Source organism: Anguilla rostrata, chromosome 8, assembly GCF_018555375.3.
Source record: "Anguilla rostrata isolate EN2019 chromosome 8, ASM1855537v3, whole genome shotgun sequence".
NCBI lineage: Eukaryota > Metazoa > Chordata > Actinopteri > Anguilliformes > Anguillidae > Anguilla > Anguilla rostrata.
The window spans coordinates 48,154,487-48,160,486 of NC_057940.1; the positions used below are offsets into that span (position 1 = coordinate 48,154,487).

The 6,000-nt window shown below is 45.8% G+C and overlaps 1 long non-coding RNA gene across 1 annotated transcript; it reads right to left on the minus strand.

The window, feature by feature from the left end:
• Positions 1-124: 124 nt before the first annotated feature.
• LOC135260224 (uncharacterized) lies at positions 125-3,443 on the minus strand. The gene is made up of 2 exons (XR_010331512.1): positions 1,744-3,443; positions 125-973 (listed from the first exon to the last, which is right to left on the minus strand). It is a non-coding gene; the product is annotated as an uncharacterized LOC135260224 (long non-coding RNA).
• Between the last annotated feature and the right edge of the window lie 2,557 nt (positions 3,444-6,000).

Below are 6,000 nucleotides of genomic sequence, written 5' to 3' on the forward strand. Positions count from 1 at the left end.
CCCCTGGCTCTGTTTCACTTTCACATATTTTCTTTAAGGGACATTGTGAAGGATATGGCGTTGATACTATATGCACTTACCAGTTTAACAATCTCTTTTGTTGAGCAAGAGACCAAAAAAGTCACACAGTTGCACCTGCATTTATTTCTCTGTAATAAAGGAGGAGGCGCATTGAGTTTGCCGCGTGGTTAGACTTTGGAACTTTCGCTGGATCAAAAAGGCATGTTAGGCTTGTTAAACATTTACAGCATAAATGTTATGCCAGGTAATTATTGTTTTTGTTTTTGTTTTTGCCAAATCATCCCCAGCCTGGCAAAGCTGGTAAATTCCAACGGTAGAATTATTACTGACCACTGGGAATTACCTGTTGGTTTTTACCTCTTTGGTACTTTTCATGGCATCATGGGTACTTTTCTCTTTAAAAAAAAAAAAAAAAAAAATCCTACATTTTTTATAACATTTTTTTTTTTACAATTGCCGCATTTTTGACAATGGCTACAGGGTTGAGCTGGACACACTCAACAGCAATTCAATATAGCATATTTACCGCACATGAAATATGTACGCAGATAATCATAAATGAGGTGTATGTACTGTCTAAAAGACAAACGGGAGATCTATTTCTGGTTGTTTTTTTTTAACATAAGGTTACCATGAGAGACAATTATGTATTATAATTTGCAGTAAGTATTGATCTAAAATTATGTCCTGGTTAACTGCTTCTCATCCATTGTATTTACAGTGCCTGAAATAAATATCGTTGGCTTGATGCTAGTCCAGAACTAATAAATCAGAAATGGAGTTGGTCTCGTCATTTCAAAGATTCACGGCAATGCCCTTTTCTTCACCAGTGACGGCGGTCAGTCCGTCCGTCCCTTGATTGGAGGAAGGAGAAAGTCCCCGAAAGCAGCAGAATGTTCTGGAAGTTCCTCCAAGAGTGACGGGTTCCTCATACAGCAGCGAAGAGGAAGGACTGAGAGAAAATAAAGAAAGGAGAGCCTGAAACCGTTGCGGTTCGAGCGGGAAAATGTCACAGAGGAATACGCCGTGCCTTTCGTTTCGTACGCTCCGATCAGCCGCGGTACTTTTCCGCTCAGCAATGCCCGCTTTCAGCAGATTTTCCGCTCTGATTACAGAGCAGAACACGGAACGTTCTGTAATGACAGCGATAACAACACACATAGTCTTATTTGAACCCTTTAAGGGCCCCACCAAGTTTCTCAATGTGATCACGCATGAGTTGTAGCCTATGTAGCCTATAGCAAAGGTTACATTTGCTATTTGAGAACCCATTTGAGGATGGGTTTTTCCCCCTTGAGCCTGGTTCCTTCCAAGGTTTCTCCCCATCTGCCACAGGGAGTTTTTCCTTGCCACTGTTGCCTGAGGCTTGCTCCTGTGGGGGTTTAGGCTAGGGTTGTTTGTAAAGCGAATTGTGACAACTGTTGTAAAATACGCTATACAAATAAAATTTTATTTGATTTTGAAAGGTGAGCATACAAAAGAGTTAATAACCGCTTTCCAGCCTCCCTCACCCCTCTCTCTCTGCACCCCCCCCCCCCCATTCTCACCCCTCTCTTTTGTACTTCCCCCTCTCTCAAATCCAAATGGCTTTATTGGCAATACAATGTACAATATACAATCAAACACCTCTCTCTCTCTCTCTCTCTCTCTCTCTCACACACACTGTCTCTTTCTCTTTCTGACAAGCTGGCATGCACAGGTAGTAAAGACAAAGACACTTACGTGAAGGAAGGAGGAAGTAACCCGAAATAAATAAATATAAGACGGGGTGGAATCATATCCTTATGCGAGCGGTGTGCTGGGTGGCTTATCCTGTTAAGGCTCTGTGCCAGTGGATGGATGGATGCCAGGGCTGTCTGTGGTTGACATGCCTGCAGGATGGCACAAAGCTGGCTCTCATTTTGCGAAATACAATAAATACAAAAAGCATTTTGCGAAGAAAATAAGCAGGGGGGAAAAAGTCCAGGGGTCAGAAAGTAAAAGTCCTGCCGTGTGTTTCTTCCACCCATTAACTCAGCCAGCTGATTTCACTAATTAGCTCTACTTCCTGGCAGAAGAATTGCACTAATTAGCAAACCCTGGTGATTGGAACAAAATATTGGGGTGGACTTATCATTTCTGAACCTACATTTTCCACCTCTGATAAAATAGGCGTATAGGAGTAGATACACGGTAACACTTCAAGCCATAACATTTGGCATCCATTTACAATATACTGTCATGACTGGCATGTTACGCAGATAAAGTGCTATAGCATCAGCTAATGGCTGCATTTATACACGCGACTTCATACAGACAGCCTGTTAGAACAGCACTGTCTCCAGAGCAGAGCTGCGCATCAGCTCTCTCTCTCAAGTCAGTCAACTCAGGCAATGAACCGAAATTCAAGTGACTGATTTACTGACGAATTCCTGAGGGATATTTTTTTCAGTCTTGCTGCAGCGCTGTGGTGTTTTTCTCCCAGAGGAAAGGAATGTGGGCGGGGCATTCTGGAGTTATGTGACCGATAAAAGCCTGACAAGCCTTTTTTTTCTTCTTGACAGTCTTCCAGAAAAAAAGATGAAAACAAACGCTGTGATCGGATAATAATAAAAATAATAATAGATTTTATTTATATAGCACTTTTTCATCATACAGAGATGATCTCAAAGTGCTTCACAGAAGGCAACAATAAAACAAAGTGCAAAAAATAGGCATAGGCACACTGATAAAAATGAGTTTTAAGCCCGGCTTTGAATGCCGAGACTGACTGTGCCAGACGTAGGTGATCGGGCAGACGGTTCCAAAGGCGTGGTGCCATGGAGCAAAAAGCTCGATCACCCACAGTACGGAGCCGAGTTCTGGGCACTGCTAAAAGGCTACGACTGTTGGACCTCAGTGAGCGGTGGGATTCCAAGGGAGACAGGAGTTCAGAAAGGTAGGAGGGGCCATCACCATGCAACGCGTTAAAAACCGTATCTTAAAGTCGATCGCGAAGCTGACGGGAAGCCAGTGGAGCGCAGCCAGGACAGGAGTGATACGCCCAAGTTTCCTGATTCCGGTGACAACTCTGGCTGCGCTGTGAGGGACCCTGGTCCTGCAGAGCTGGAGGGCGGGCTGCTTTTCGGCGGAGTCAGCACTTAAGCGGTCGCTCAGAGTGGCCCATTTACAGGTAGCTCGCCTCAGATGAAAACAAAACGCGGGCAGGCCCCTCTGGCCGGAGCCGGGAAGCCCAGGGACCCAGGCTCAGGTGTCCCTTCACCTGCCTGATCCCAGTTCAGCCGCTTTGATCCTCCGCTTGCTTTCCCGGGCCACTCCGATTGTGTGTGCCGAGCGACCTGGGGATCAGTCAACCCCCTCATTACCTCAGGCACCTGAGCAGCTGCGGCCTCTTAGCGGAACAGAAGGGGGTCTGTTTTACACAGCCCTGAGAGAGAGAGAGAGAGAGAGAGGGGGAGAGAGAGAGCGAAGGAGACAGAGAAAAGGGGGAGAGAGAGAGGAGGAGAAATACTGTTTTGACTTTTGGGTGTCCTTTATTGCATAAGACAAAACATAAAGAGAGACCACATTAACACAAATGCCCACTCAGATACATGCAGAGAAAAAATTATTTTAAAAAATTTTTTTTAAAGAAAAATAAAATGAGAAACAAGTAAAACCAAAAAATAAAAATACATACATAATTAAATGTAATAAACACTCAATTAGAGACCATTACAAAAAACAAAAACTTGAAGAAACGAAAAGACAAGATATTGAACAAAACGGCACAAACAAAAAACATATAGTACAGAATAAAAGAGAAAAGATCCTACTATGACTTCAGAAGAGCAATTCTAATACTTTATGTCATTCACTGCACATAAACAACCCCTCCACTCCCCACATGTCCCAAAAACCCTGAACATAAATCACCACAGTGAAAAACGCTAACTCAGTAAGCAGGCGCTTGTGAACAAGCCCTCCTACGACATATACAGGCTCCGATGAACCTGTGCTATCCACTATGTTCTTTCAGGCCAGCCCATGCTATCCACTATGTTCTTTCAGGTCAGCCAAATGGCTGCTTCTGCCTTACCCAACAGAAAGTTCAGTAACACCACTTTCTTTTTTTGGAGACACTGTACCTGGGCACATAGTGCCTGAGAATACCCACCACCCAACACCGTGCACCACTCCCTAACTAAACGCAAGACACCCTCCAGACGTGCGCATTCAACAAATATGTGAAAAACAGTTTCTGACACCCCACTAAAAGAGCACCCCTCGCCCACTGCTGGATCCAGGTGCGTCTTGTGTCTGTTTGTGTCTGTGAGTCCCATGCACAATCCTCCATTGCAGATCACCTGATCTTTTGTCAATGGGGACCTTGTACAAGACCCGCCAGCTACCTTTCGAGGAAGTGTAAAAAAGAGCTCCATTTAGATTCCTTAAGGCCCCTGGAAAGCACAAAGATTCAGCACCTTCACCCAAATAATGTGAAGGGCCTTTTATCCAAGTATACTGAACCTTCCCAGCTCTGGTGTGCTGAAAGAGAGAATCTCCCCCTCCTTTTCTTGCCACTCGCTAACTTCCGCTTCGACTGACACCTCAGGGAAAGGTCCCCCTTCCTGCTTCCGACTCTCCGTAGTCTCGCTCTGGTCCAGAAAGGTACCGGCCGTGGTAGGTAGGGTAGCAGCTAGGTTGTCCAGCAGCTGCTGACAAACACGCACTGAATGGTACCCCATCGCTGCTGCAACCTGCTCCGCCATCAGCCGCCCTCCATCAGCCCTGAGGTGACGAACCGCCAACAGTCGGAAAGCAGCCACTCTGCACCTGAAATTAATGAGTCCTTGTCCCCCCTCCTGTACTGGCAACAAAAGGATTGGTGATCTCAACCAATGTTGCCCAGACCAGAAAAAGTTGATAAAAACCTTCTGGATGTTCTGCACCAATCCACTTGGAGGGTCCAGTACTGCTAACTTGTGCCACAGTGCTGAAGCAGCTAAGTTGTTTATAACCAGCACACTGCCCCAATAGGATAGCTGGGGTAGTAACTATTTCCATCTAGACAACCTAGCACACATCTTCTCCTCTAACCCCTCCCAATATTTCCTTACAAAGTCAGATGTTCCCAAAAACACTACTAAACACTTAATCCCTCCTCTACCCTACTGTGGCAACCTAGTAAGATCCCCCTCCTCGCCCGTGCCCCACCATAATGCCTCGCATTTCCCCCAATTCACCCGTGCTGAAGAAGCCCTTTCATAAACTGATAGAGCCTGTTTCACAGTGTTTCACGCATGTCTGCCTGCCCCTGAATTATTACTGTAGAATAAGCTGTGGTTGACCCTGTAGAAAGCTTTCTCCTGGTCCAAGGACAGCAAACCCACATTTACCCCATGCTGCTCTGGGTGCACCAGCAAGTCCCATAATAAAATGAGGTTGTTATTGATTGTCCAACCAGGCACACAGTATGACTGGTCTCCATGTATCAAGGTGTCCAGCTGCAGCTTTACCCTATTAGCTAGACACTTTGATGAAATCTTATAGTCTGTACAGAGAAGGGCTGCAGGTCTCCAGTTTTTAAGAAGACAAAGGTCCCCCTTCTTGGGGAGAAGGACCTGGATGGCCCACCGTCACTCCAGGGAAGTAACTCTTCTTTAACTTCATGAACCCGAATGACGCTTAGAGAAAAGGGGAGAAAGAGAGAGAGGGTGAGAGAGAGAGGGAGGGAGAAAGGAAGAGGGAGAGAGAGAGTGATCTTCCAGCTTTGTTGCAGGCAGACACAAAGAACATGTTTCTGGTGCAGATGTACAGTAATGCACAGTATCTGGGGTAAGTGTGTAGGATTAAGCCACTCAGCCTTTGCAAAGCCCCCAGATTTGGGCCCTGACATTCTCGCAAAGTGTTGCCTCGGAGAAATGCCCTAATCTAGGTCAGCTTGTGTTGCCCCCCACGCAGCGGGGGCCTTCAAATTCCACAAACCCCTTTGTGTCTCCTGGCCACCGTCTCTGTCTC